At 47.7% G+C, this 14597-nt stretch overlaps 3 protein-coding genes across 5 annotated transcripts in view; 1 reads left to right on the top strand and 2 right to left on the bottom strand.

Moving 5' to 3' along the window:
• LOC137424777 (uncharacterized) overlaps positions 1 to 14597 on the top strand; it is a 675237-nt gene that overhangs the window by 415774 nt on the left and 244866 nt on the right. The gene's annotated exons all lie outside the window — the stretch shown is intronic.
• LOC137424779 (uncharacterized) overlaps positions 1 to 14597 on the bottom strand; it is a 107458-nt gene that overhangs the window by 14195 nt on the left and 78666 nt on the right. The gene's annotated exons all lie outside the window — the stretch shown is intronic.
• Positions 1 to 14597, bottom strand: part of LOC137424790 (cytosolic 10-formyltetrahydrofolate dehydrogenase-like) — a 256540-nt gene that overhangs the window by 230142 nt on the left and 11801 nt on the right. For all 3 annotated transcript variants that reach the window (XM_078775917.1, XM_078775916.1, XM_078775919.1), the window contains exon 2: positions 14106 to 14267. The gene's annotated coding sequence lies outside the window, so the exon portion shown is untranslated. The remainder of the gene's footprint in view (positions 1 to 14105; positions 14268 to 14597) is intronic.

Genomic DNA, 14597 nt, shown 5'->3' with positions numbered 1-14597 from the left:
AAGCTGTAAACATTGTACCCTGGAAATACAACATTGACATCCTCCTCTAACAGTGCTAGTGCATGTTCGACCCAACTATTTTCCTGGATAAGTGCCTCATTTAAGCAGGTCTTGGTTGGCTCTGTGTTACTCTCAGGTACTTCAATTGCAGCGGTTGTTAAAGCTACAGCAGGGACAAAAGCATAACTGACCGGGAGAGACTGCTGTGTTGCACCAGAAGGGGGTATCATAGTAGGTGGTCTGCTCTCACCAGGATCAGTTTGTGTTGGAAACTGAAAGAGACTAATTCCAGTCCCATGAAAGGAGTCATGTGAAGTGGTTGAGCTAGGGTTATGGTCTAGGTTGTCTAGGGCACCAACAGTAAACAACCCTTTCCGGAGAAAAGCAGGGCATACAACGCCGTCTTCTTCAAATCGCTCACATACAGATGTGGCAATACAGTCCTCAAGGTCCATAACCCTGTCATATGAAATGCTGATACCCATCTGATACAATTGCTGGATGAGTTTCTTGCTTCTTGTCAGTCCATGAATATTGAGACCAATGTAAATGGGGAGAGGTGGCTCACGCTCCAGAGTATGTCTTGTTTCAACAGCTGATTCAGATGGAGTTTTCTTCTTTGTGTTGTAGAGAATGGTCTGTCCTATAGTGAGGCAAGCCTGTGATTCACATCTGTCTTGATCTTTCAAGTTAAGGCCATTAAGTATAAAGGAGACAAGTGATTTGAGGCTTGGGGGCATTGAATTTTCTTGACATTGTGTTGGGAAACAGCCAGTGAATTTGAAGCATTGATGGTTGAAAATGTCTTTGCGGATTATCGTTGCAGCTTTTGCTAGAATCTCAGCGTCTTCTGAGAAATCCCGTTTTTTCAAAGCTTCCTTCAACATATTTCGGTTTCCTTCTTTGAAAACAATAACCGTGTTTCTACCATCGTTCTGTTCCTGTGCCTCTGGGAAGTGTTCCAGCAGTTGATGCTTCAGCCTAGTCTTGTTGACTTCTTTGTGGATACCCATGTCCTGAAGACGATTCACATAGAGTGAATGAATCTCTGAAAGCTTAAAGAGGAAAGTCCCAGAGTCTACAGCTATCTCAATGTAGCTTGTCAGCTCTACAAACACTCTAGACTCATTCACTTTTTCATTTACATTTGGTGATTCCCGACTCAACTTTCTGACGAGACTGCGGTAACGATTTCGCAGATGGGTCAGGCATTTTAAATGATACTTTGCTTCCATCGCAATCAAATCTCCTCCAACAATTCGAGCAAGAAGCTGTGTGTCATGTAGCTCTGTGATCATACATCGTATATTGGTATCAGCATCATATTGTTGCGGATATGGGACTTGGCCTCAATATCCGCTTGTAAATACTCCCCTATTTCCCCAATACTCCCCAACTATCCCCAATCCCCCATTCCCTAGTCCCATTGCCTGTAAATAACACTCTGTAGAACCGACCTTCCCCTTTTTCCCCCATTAAATGTCGTGCCCAGGTCCACCGCATCTCACGTAGACAACTTTCGGACATCTTGCTAGTTATTCTTAGTCTATGTCAGTTAAGGACTCGTTTCCATTAATTCTGACTCTTCGTTGCACCAGAATGTGATTATATGGCACCAGTAGTGAGTTTAGGACCTTCCCATACCTCCTCCCATCTTCTTCCCCAAACAACAACTACAACAACAACTACAACAACTACAACAACGGCGCGCGCGGGGAGTGTGCGTCCTCACACCGGCTCGGTTAGCCGCCATTGACCATGCGCTCCACGGGGTTACCACGAAGGGGCTGGCTGTCAGCTCCTCGTCAAGGGCGGAGCCTGGTAACCCCCCCGCACCCAATAAGAAGGGCGGACCGATTCCATCTGGGGCGGAGCTAACGAGCCGAGGGCGTGTCACTCCCCGCCGGATATACGCAGTGACTTACCGGACGTGACGTGAGATGCGCCCCCAGCTTGGAGAAAGAGAAGTCACTACCTCCGAGCGCTGAGAGACCTCCTGCATCTTTTGGGCCGCGCTATCCTGTCCCTGAGCACAAGGTGCACCTTGTGCTGGCCATCGAATACCCGCTTTCCTTGCCATCAATCCCCGTGTGAGTCAGTTTTTGTCCTGTTTATCTGTGGTCTGTCGGGAATAAGATAAGTGTGTCTAAGTGCCTGCCTTTCTATGCTGTCCCTCTTGTAGTTGTAATCTGACCTTCCGCCCTAATATAACCTCCTCCGGAGGTCTTGAGAACTGAACCCTTGGTGTCGTGTCATTTTAACCCAGCCGTTGTGTCTTTTTCCTCAATTGATTTAGCATAGCGCGATTTGGCCAACGTTCGAGTGGAATCGGGTAAACTGTGCAGACGTGGTCATACCAAACCGCTCGGTAAACCAACATCCACAACCGCGTCTGTAACAATATGTTAAAACTAGCAGAAGTACCCGGCGTTGCCGGGCGGTGGGGGGGGGGGGGAGGAGGGAGGTGGAAGGGGGTGGGGGGCGGAGTTTGGGGGTTGGGGGGAGGGCAGGGGAGGGGAGGGGGGAAGGGGAGGGGAGAGGAGGGGGGGAGGAAGGGGAGCAGCCAGAAGTGGAGGCTGTTTTACAGATAATTTATATCTTAAAGGGGAGTGGAGGGGGAGGGGAGGGGGAGGGAAAGTGAGGTGAAGGGAGAGGGAGGGCAGAGATATACTGCATATACATCTTTGGGGGGGGGGGGGGGGGTCTTTGACAGGTCCCTCTGTTTTTTGGGGGAGGGAGGGAGTAAGAAAGGAAGGATGACAAATTTAGCTGTGCAAAGAGTGCTTTCACCTCAGTGGTACTACCCAATTCGTACACTTCCGGAAGTGTTTGATATATTTGTATTCTAATGTCTGGTGATTGTTTTGTATTTATTTACGTGAATGTGTACTTGTATATAACTGTCATTAATTTTAAAAGGCTTCGGCACTATTGAGCGATTATTATTATTATTATTATTATTATTATTATTATTATTATTTTCACCCAAGCTAACAATACCCACGACAACCCCACACCACTCTCTTTCATCCCCTCCACCATCTCTTCACAAACTCCCATCAACCGTCACCCTAGCTAACAATACCCACAACAACCCCCCCACCCCCCATCCTCCCTTCCACCATCTCCTCAAAATCCCCTTCAACCATCACCCGAGCCAGCAATACCCACGACAACCCCACACCACTCTTTCCTCCCCTCCACCATCTCTTCACAAACTCCCATCAACCGTCACCCGAGCTAACAATACCCACGACAACCCCACATCACTCTCTTTCCTCCCCTCCACCATCTCTTCACAAACTCCCATCAACCGTCACCCTAGCTAACAATACCCACGACAACCCCACACCCTCTTTCCTCCCCTCCACCATCTCCTCAAAATCCCCCTTCAACCATCACCCGAGCTAGCAATACCCATGACAACCCAACACCTCCCCCCCCCCCCCCACCCTCCTTCAAAATCCCCCTTCAACCGTCACCTGAGCTAGCAATACCCACACCAACCCCACACCTCCCCCCTACCATCCCTTCAAAATCCCCCTTCAACCGTCACCTGAGCTAGCAATACCCACGCCAACCCCACACCTACCCCCACCCTCCCTTCAAAATCCTCCTTCAACCGTCACCTGAGCTAGCAATACCCACACCAACCCCACGCCTCCCCCCTACCCTCCCTTCAAAATCCCCCTTCAACCGTCACCCGAGCTAGCAATACCCACGACAACCCCACACCCCCCCCCCCGCCCCACCCTCCCTTCAAAATCCCCCTTCAACCATCACCTGAGCTAGCAATACCCACGCCAACCCTACACCTCCCCCCTACCCTCCCTTCAAAATCCCCCTTCAACCGTCACCTGAGCTAACGATACCCACGCCAACCCCACACCTACCCCCACCCTCCCTTCAAAATCCCCCTTCAACCGTCACCTGAGCGAGCAATACCCACGCCAACCCCACACCTCCCCCCACCGTCCCTTCAAAATACCCTTTCAACCATCACCCGAGCTAACAATACCCACGGCAACCCCACACCTCCCCCCCACCCTCCCCTCCCCCATCTCCTCAAAACCCCCCTTCAACGGTCATGCTAGCAAACAACACCCATGACCAAACCACACTCACCTATTCCCCCCTCCTCCCGCTTCGACCATCTCCTCAAAATCCCTCTTCAACCGTCACCCGAGCAAACAATACCCATGACAACCCCACACCTCCCTCCCACCCTCCGTTCAAAATCCCGCTTCAACTGTCACCCGAGCTAGCAATAGCCACGACAACCCCACACCTCCCCCCATTCTCCCTTCAAAGTCCCTCTTCAACCGTCACCCAAGTTAACAATACCCACGACAACCCCACACCACTCTCTTTCCTCCCCTCCACCATCTCTTCACAAACTCCCATCAACCTTCACCCTAGCTGACAATATCCACGACAACCCCACACTACTCTCTTTCCTCCCCTCCACCATCTCTTCACAAACTCCCATCAACCTTCACCCTAGCTAACAATACCCACGACAACTCCACACCACTCTCTTTCCTCCCCTCCACCATCTCTTCACAAACTCCCATCAACCGTCACCCGAGCTAACAATATACACGACAACCCCACACCTCCCGTGCCAACCTCCCCACCACCATCTCCTCAAAATCCCCCTTCAACCGTCACCCTAGCTAACAATACACACGACAACCCCACAACACTCTCTTTCCTCCCCTCCACCATCTCTTCACAAACTCCCATCAACCGTCACCCGAGCTAACAATATCCACGACAACCCCACACCTCCCGCGCCAACCTCCCCACCACCATCTCCTCAAAATCCCCCTTCAACCATCACCCTAGTTAACAATACACACGACAACCCCACAACACTCTTTTTCCTCTCCTCCACCATCCTCTCACGATCCCCTATCAACCATCACCCTAGCTAACAATACCCACGACAACCCCACACCACTCTTTTTCCTCCCCTCCACCATCTCTTCACAAACTCCCATCAACCTTCACCCGAGCTAACAATACCGACACTCCCCCCCCCCCCACCCTCCCCTACACCATCTCCTCAAAATCCACCTTCAACCATCACCCCAGCTAACAATACCCACGACAACCCCACACCTCCCCTCCACCCTGCCCTCCACCATCTCCTCAAAATCCCCTTCAACCGTCACCCTAGCTAACAATATCCACGACAACCCCACACCATTCTCTTTCCTCCCCTCCACCATCTCTTCACAAACTCCCATCAACCGTCACCCTAGCTAACAATACCCACGACAACCCCACACCTCCCCCCTCCCACCTTCCCCTCCACCATCTTCTCAAAATCCCCTTCAACCGTCACCCTAGCTAACAACCCCACAACACTCTCTTTCCTCTCCTCCACCATCCTCTTACGATCCCCTATCAACCATCACCCTAGCTAACAATATTCACGACCATCCCACACCATCTCTGTGTTCAACTTGGGTGGCCTTGAGTTTTGAGGCATCCCAATTTTCCAAAAACAAAAAAACATACCATCAACCATCACCCTAGCTAACTGTACCCACGACCAACCTGCACTCTCTTCCTCCCCACCCCCCCCCCCCCCCCAGCTGCCCCTCCACCATGCCCTCACAATCCCCCTACAACCGTCATCCGAGCCAACAATACTCACGACCACCCCTCACCACCATTACACAATCCCCCATCAACTATCTCTGTAACTAACGATACTCACGACCACCCCTCACCATCCCCCAACAACCATCATCTAGCTAACAATACCCATGACCAACCCACACACCCTGCCCCCTCCAACATCCCCAATCATTATCGGAATCTGAGCAGCTCGGAATGCACTGTCTCTATGTCCTGTCGCCAGCAGGATCACAGTGAGTTCATAATGTGATGCCACTGGCAAACTGAAAATGGACACTCTAGGGCTTTTTTTGGCACTTTGTGATTCACAAATAAAATAAAATCCCCTTCAAATTAGACTGTGATTGATTGTGAATGGTTTTCAGAAGAAATAAAAATTGGGTTCCCCTTTAAGGGTCTTTTGGGTGCTTTGGTCTTCAGGGTCTTTAAGGGGATTTAGGGTCTTTTGTGTCTTTGGGGTCTTTTGGGTCTTCGAGGCCTTTTGGGTCTTTGGGGTATTTTTAGTCTTTGGGGTCTTCTGGATCTTTTCAGTCTTTGGGGTCTTTCAGGTCTTCAGGGTATTTTGGGTTTTCAGGGTGTTTTGGGTCTTTTCAGTCTTTGGGGAATTTTCGGTCTTCGGGGTCTTTGGGGTATTTTCAGTCTTTGAGGTCTTTGGAGTCTTTTGGGTATTTGGGGTCTTTTTGGGTCTTTGGGGTCTTTTCAGTATTTTAGGTCTTCGGGGTCTTTTGTGTCTTTGGGGTGTTTTGGGTCTTTTCAGTCTTTGGGGCCTTTTGGGTCTTTGGGGTATTTTCAGTCTTTGAGGTATTTTAGGTCTTCGGGGTCTTTTGTGTCTTCAGGTCTTTTGGATCTTTGGGGTCTTTTTGGGTCATTGGTGTCTTTTCGGTATTCGGGGTATTTTGGGTCTTCGGGGTCTTTGGGGGTCTTTTCAGTCTTTTAGGTCTTCGGGGTCTTTTGGGTATTTGGGGTCTTTTCAGTCGTTGAGGTATTTTAGGGCTTCGGGGTATTTTGTGTCTTTGGGGTCTTTCGGATATTTTGGGTTCTCGGTGTCTTCTCGGTATTTTGAGTCCTCGGGGGGGGGGGGGGGATGAGGGGAGGGGGGTCTTTTGGGTCTGCTGGGTACTTTAGGTTAAGTATTTCAGGTTACATTTGTGGGTGGAGTCAGGTCAGCTGTCCAACCAATGGGTGAAGCCCAAACCCCTTTTCCCCACGCCACTTCCCCCCACAATCCCCCTTCAGCCGTCAACCAATGGGTGAAGTGCGGACATACATAAATACATACAAACAGGATTCTGTTCGCCCGCATGGAGTGGAAAAGAACACTCCGAATCCAAACGTCCCGGATCCCGGATAAAGACCACTCCGAATCCAATAATCCAGTCCGCTCTTTGCGACCCGGATAAAGAGCACTCCGAATCCAATAATCCAGTCCGCTCTTTGCGACTCGCCCGCGGTTTTGGCGTCACATGATCCTTGTCGTGCTCGCCTCTTCCGCCATTTTGTGAACATTTGTTTGTTTGTTTTTTGCGATTTAAAAACGAAATAAAAGAGTTAAAATTACAAACTCACCGTACTAACAAAGTCGAGCATGGGAAGAATCGAGGGTGAAAAGCGGGAGTGGATCCGTTGAAGCGCCTAGGAGGAGTTTGAATGACAAAATTTCCCCATCCCCATGTAAAAGCTCATTTGCATGTCATTTGCATGTCATTTGCATTTAGGGACATTAGTATTATAGACTAGCAGAAGTACCCGGCGTTGCCGGGCGGGGGGGGGGGGGGGGGGGGGGAGGAGGGGAGGGTGGAGGGGGTGGGGGGGGAGTGGGAGGAGGGAGTGGAGGGGGGAGGGGGGAGCTGGGGAGGGGGCAGGGAGGGAGGGGGAAGGGGAGGGGAGAGGGGGGGGGGAAGGGGGGGGGAGAAGGGGAGCAGCCAGAAGTGGAGGGCTCTTTTACAGATAATTTATATCTTAAAGGGGAGTGGAGGGGGAGGGGAGGGGGAGGGAAAGTGAGGTGAAGGGAGAGGGAGGGCAGATATATACTGCATATACATCTTTGGGGGGGGGGGGTCTTTGACAGGTCCCTCTGTTTTTTGGGGGAGGGAGGGAGTAAGAAAGGAAGGATGACAAATTTAGCTGTGCAAAGAGTGCTTTCACCTCAGTGGTACTACCCAATTCGTACACTTCCGGAAGTGTTTGATATATTTGTATTCTAATGTCTGGTGATTGTTTTGTATTTATTTACGTGAATGTGTACTTGTATATAACTGTCATTAATTTTAAAAGGCTTCGGCACTATCGAGCGATTATTATTATTATTATTATTATTATTATTATTATTTTCACCCGAGCTAACAATACCCCACGACAACCCCACACCACTCTCTTTCATCCCCTCCACCATCTCTTCACAAACTCCCATCAACCGTCACCCTAGCTAACAATACCCACAACAACCCACCCACCCCCCATCCTCCCTTCCACCATCTCCTCAAAATCCCCTTCAACCATCACCCGAGCCAGCAATACCCCACGACACAACCCCACACCACTCTCTTTCCTCCCCTCCACCATCTCTTCACAAACTCCCATCAACCGTCACCCGAGCTAACAATACCCACGACAACCCCACATCACTCTCTTTCCTCCCCTCCACCATCTCTTCACAAACTCCCATCAACCGTCACCCTAGCTAACAATACCCACGACAACCCCACACCCTCTTTCCTCCCCTCCACCATCTCCTCAAAATCCCCCTTCAACCATCACCCGAGCTAGCAATACCCATGACAACCCAACACCTCCCCCCCCCCCCCCACCCTCCTTCAAAATCCCCCTTCAACCGTCACCTGAGCTAGCAATACCCACACCTCCCCCCTACCATCCCTTCAAAATCCCCCTTCAACCGTCACCTGAGCTAGCAATACCCACGCCAACCCCACACCTACCCCCACCCTCCCTTCAAAATCCCCCTTCCAACCGTCACCCGAGCTAGCAATACCCACGACAACCCCACCCCCCCCCCCCCACCGCCCCACCCTCCCTTCAAAATCCCCCTTCAACCATCACCTGAGCTAGCAATACCCACGCCAACCCTACACCTCCCCCCTACCCTCCCTTCAAAATCCCCCTTCAACCGTCACCTGAGCTAACGATACCCACGCCAACCCCACACCTACCCCCACCCTCCCTTCAAAATCCCCCTTCAACCGTCACCTGAGCGAGCAATACCCACGCCAACCCCACACCTCCCCCCACCGTCCCTTCAAAATACCCTTTCAACCATCACCCGAGCTAACAATACCCACGGCAACCCCACACCTCCCCCCCACCCTCCCCTCCCCCATCTCCTCAAAACCCCCCTTCAACGGTCATGCTAGCAAACAACACCCATGGCCAAACCACACTCACCTCTTCCCCCCTCCTCCCGCTTCGACCATCTCCTCAAAATCCCTCTTCAACCGTCACCCGAGCAAACAATACCCATGACAACCCCACACCTCCCTCCCACCCTCCCTTCAAAATCCCCCTTCAACTGTCACCCGAGCTAGCAATAGCCACGACAACCCCACACCTCCCCCCATTCTCCCTTCAAAGTCCCTCTTCAACCGTCACCCAAGCTAACAATACCCACGACAACCCCACACCACTCTCTTTCCTCCCCTCCACCATCTCTTCACAAACTCCCATCAACCTTCACCCTAGCTGACAATATCCACGACAACCCCACACTACTCTCTTTCCTCCCCTCCACCATCTCTTCACAAACTCCCATCAACCTTCACCCTAGCTAACAATACCCACGACAACTCCACACCACTCTCTTTCCTCCCCTGCACCATCTCTTCACAAACTCCCATCAACCGTCACCCGAGCTAACAATATCCACGACAACCCCACACTTCCCGTGCCAACCTCCCCACCACCATCTCCTCAAAATCCCCCTTCAACCATCACCCTAGTTAACAATACACACGACAACCCCACAACACTCTTTTTCCTCTCCTCCACCATCCTCTCACGATCCCCTATCAACCATCACCCTAGCTAACAATACCCACGACAACCCCACACCACTCTTTTTCCTCCCCTCCACCATCTCTTCACAAACTCCCATCAACCTTCACCCTAGCTAACAATACCAACGACAACCCCACACCACTCTCTTTCCTCCCCTCCACCATCTCTTCACAAACTCCCATCAACCTTCACCCGAGCTAACAATACCGACACTCCCCCCCCCCCCCCCCACCCTCCCCTACACCATCTCCTCAAAATCCACCTTCAACCATCACCCCAGCTAACAATACCCACGACAACCCCACACCTCCCCTCCACCCTGCCCTCCACCATCTCCTCAAAATCCCCTTCAACCGTCACCCTAGCGAACAATATCCACGACAACCCCACACCATTCTCTTTCCTCCCTTCCACCATCTCTTCACAAACTCCCATCAACCGTCACCCTAGCTAACAATACCCACGACAACCCCACACCTCCCCCCTCCCACCTTCCCCTCCACCATCTTCTCAAAATCCCCTTCAACCGTCACCCTAGCTAACAATACCCATGACAACCCCACAACACTCTCTTTCCTCTCCTCCACAATCCTCTTACGATCCCCTATCAACCATCACCCTAGCTAACTATATTCACGACCATCCCACACCATCTCTGTGTTCAACTTGGGTGGCCTTGAGTTTTGAGGCATCCCAATTTTCCAAAAACAAAAAAACATACCATCAACCATCACCCTAGCTAACTGTACCCACGACCAACCCCTCACCACCATTACACAATCCCCCATCAACTATCTCTGTAACTAACGATACTCACGACCACCCCTCACCATCCCCCAACAACCATCACCCTAGCTAACAATACCCATGACCAACCCACACACCCTGCCCCCTCCAACATCCCCAATCATTATCGGAATCTGAGCAGCTCGGAATGCACTGTCTCTATGTCCTGTCGCCAGCAGGATCACAGTGAGTTCATAATGTGATGCCACTGGCAAACTGAAAATGGACACTCTAGGGCTTTTTTTGGCACTTTGTGATTCACAAATAAAATAAAATCCCCTTCAAATTAGACTGTGATTGATTGTGAATGGTTTTCAGAAGAAATAAAAATTGGGTTCCCCTTTAAGGGTCTTTTGGTCTTTTGGGTGCTTTGGTCTTCAGGGTCTTTAAGGGGATTTAGGGTCTTTTGTGTCTTTGGGGTCTTTTGGGTCTTCGAGGCCTTTTGGGTCTTTGGGGTATTTTTAGTCTTTGGGGTCTTCTGGGTCTTTTCAGTCTTTGGGGTCTTTCAGGTCTTCAGGGTATTTTGGGTTTTCAGGGTGTTTTTTTGGGTCTTTTCAGTCTTTGGGGAATTTTCGGCCTTCGGGGTCTTTGGGGTATTTTCAGTCTTTTAGGTCTTCGGGGTCTTTTGGGTATTTTGGGTCTTTTCAGTCGTTGAGGTATTTTAAGGCTTCGGGGTATTTTGTGTCTTTGGGGTGTTCTCGGTCTTTTCAGTCTTTGGGGTATTTTGGGTCTTCGGGGTCTTTTGGGGTATTTAGGGTCTTTCGGATATTTTGGGTTCTCGGTGTCTTCTCGGTATTTTGAGTCCTCGGGGGGGGGGGGATGAGGGGAGGGGGTCTTTTGGGTCTGCTGGGTACTTTAGGTTAAGTATTTCAGGTTACATTTGTGGGTGGAGTCAGGTCAGCTGTCCAACCAATGGGTGAAGCCCAAACCCCTTTTCCCCACTCCACTTCCCCCCACAATCCCCCTTCAGCCGTCAACCAATGGGTGAAGTGCGGACATACATAAATACATACAAACACCTGCTCCATTATAAATAGAAGAGCACTCCGAATCCAATAATCCAGTCCGCTCTTTGCGACTCGCCCGCGGTTTTGGCGTCACGTGATCCTTGTCGTGCTCGCCTCTTCCGCCATTTTGTGAACATTTGTTTGTTTGTTTTTTGCGATTTAAAAACGAAATAAAATAGTTAAAATTACAAACTCACCGTACTAACAAAGTCGAGCATGGGAAGAATCGAGGGTGAAAAGCGGGAATGGATCCGTTGAAGCGCCTAGGAGGAGTTTGAATGACAAAATTTCCCCATCCCCATGTAAAAGCTCATTTGCATGTCATTTGCATGTCATTTGCATTTAGGGACATTAGTATTATAGACTTGAGAGAGCTCACCGTCCTCATGTCCTTTGTCACAGAAGATGCACTTTGCTGTGTTTATCGTTTGGCGCTTACTTGATCTCCTTTGAGACTCGACAGTGTTGGGGACACCCCTTTTCTTTGCTTGCGTCCTTGTCAACTTGGAATTGTTATATTTCAAATGGCAAGATTTATGCCAAGATGCATGGTGGGTTACAAAATCTGCAGCAGTAACATCACTGCCAAAGTAGATGTTAGTTGGAAGTGCATCAATGTCTCTGAACTGTTCTACATTTGTCAAAAATGATGTATAAGCATCTGTCATGTCACGACTTGCTATAGGATTCTGCAAAGGGCATTTCAAAGGTTCAGATGTGTGTTGCTGACAAATGATACAACAATTCCAATCTAGATCCATCTTGTATACGGGCTCGTCTCTCTTGGCACGATGTCTGAATCCAATCCGTACCAGCAGTTTCCTTGGCTTTCAATCGGTGCTCTGAAATTGAGAAAAAAGTATATATTATTCACATTAAAATAATATCAATATAAATAACTTAAGTTGAGTTTGGCAAAAATATAAATTTTACTCACAAGTAATATTAATCCAGCTTTAATTTAGCATTCACAATGGATGTCCTATAATACTTTCCATATGGAAAATTTATTGTGATAACAAAGAGAAAAAAAACACATAATCAATCACATTTATTTTCAAGTCAAGATAGGACATCTGATTTTTTGTTTTCACTAATGATGTCCTATAATGTCTTCCGTAGTTTTAAAAATGGCCTGGGCAACAGCATTGTTTAACAGTTGCTTTTTATTATATTTGATTTATACGTATTAATCATTATCATGGGTAAAGTTAATAAGTGCTATATAATGCAGTATAAAAATATCTAATTAGCCAGAATTTTCTAAATTCCTGATATAGTGCACATTGTGTTGATTATTTTGCATAGGCCATTATTTATAGGAGTGTTTAAGCTTGTCTAATTATGCTGATTGTTACCAAATGTACATAAACACATACTTCTGTTTAGCTAAAAAAACCTGACTTGATCACTGAAGTTCTGTAATTAAAGATAATAACTTGAAAAGTTGCTTACTTACCATAAAATATGTAGATTGTTAACAAAGGAGGCCAGAAAACTTTCCACCAATACATGTGCTTAGCAGTATAGTAAAGACAGCCTGCAGTCACAATGTCGCCCTCTAAATTAGGTATATAACTACGGATACCCACAAGGGTCACATTAAGGTTAGGATAAAAGCATAATTAAAACATTCACATTATTTCCATGTTCAAACCCTTGTCTCAAGAACGCACTATCTTGAGAAAAAATAGTTTAGATCACTTTTAAATTCAATTAGTTTGGATGTTGCAGTCAATATTATGTAGTTTGATTTCTTTGATCTTTAGACCTACGGGAAATAAACAACCATGTTGTCCATATGTGGTAGGTTATTTGTGTATCTTTTTAAAAAATAGGGCTTCAATAAAAATATTCTGGTATAATATAATCATACTTTGGTACAATTTAGCCATCGTATGACTGCTAAAAACCAAGGAAATTGCTATTTCAGCATAAATGGCGGCCATTTTGGATTTTTATGTTTTACTTTAATATTTTAGGAGGGTGACCGAACATGTTGAGGACATGGTTCTGATATTTAAGTAATATTTTGATACAATTTGGCTTTCCTCTAACAACTACAACCCAAGAAAATTGGTATTTTATCATGAACGGCAGCCATCTTGGATTTGTTTGTGTTACCATGGTTACGTACATATTTCGAGAGGGCTCCTCGGCTAAAATCAACTGATATACCCTAAGGAAGCCTCACACCAAAAATGGCGCTTTTGTCCGCCCGGTAACGGTAATCTTGAAAATTGACCCCAAGCCACCCCGCGACCATGGTTTATTAGAACACTCAAAATAACAAATCTTTCTGCCGTGTTCCCTCTCGAGACTGAGGGGCACCGTAACCGGAGTTTGGGGAGGTAACACATAAAAGTCATGCAGCAGTGTTTAAATGCAAGTACATTTTTGCTGCATAAGAACATGTTGAGAAATCGTGAAAGTTTCAACATTTTCAGATTACTATTTATGTGAGTGCAAAGTTAAAGTACATGTAGTCCTTGAACCATCATTAGCATTAAATCTCCTTTCTGAGAAGCTCTGATATCAGGTTTGAACTCCAATTTCAGTTTTTATTGCATTAAGGCATAACGTGCACTCTTTTTCGTGTTCTCTTTTATTTATTTATTTCACCCGATTTCTACGCAGTGACCATCGTTCACTCACCTAGGGGATCTGACTTGCCATCTTTGTCAGGGATGGTGAACACACCCTTCACATCATGACCTTCAGCACGCAAACATTTGTACACTTCCAACCCAAACTGGCTCTGGCCAATCACCACAATCTTCATCTCTGCTTCACAATTTCTTCTTTGTCGTCAAATTTCTGAAAAAACAACAAAAAAAACAGGGCATTTAGCAATGCAGAGACTCGACATGGTATATAGATTGCAGTAGATCTGATAACTAGTGCAAACTGACTGATCGACTGACGAACTGACATACAACACCATTAGTCCATGACGATACCTTTTCATGCTCCCTCGGTAATGTGTGAGGCTAATAGGGGATCCACTAAATCCACGCATCCATATAAATCATGAAAAATATGTCAGTTATGGCTCTTATATAGAAAAAGTTAACCCATCTATGCATTATATTAATAAATTTGATTTTTTATAAAAAACATTTAAACGTTATTATTGATTTTAATTAC

This window comes from Myxine glutinosa, chromosome 4 (genome assembly GCF_964187855.1).
Source record: "Myxine glutinosa chromosome 4, kmMyxGlut1.1, whole genome shotgun sequence".
Taxonomy (NCBI): domain Eukaryota; kingdom Metazoa; phylum Chordata; class Myxini; order Myxiniformes; family Myxinidae; genus Myxine; species Myxine glutinosa.
Note: the sequence above shows the minus strand (reverse complement) of the source record. Positions and strands in the feature narration are given on the sequence as shown.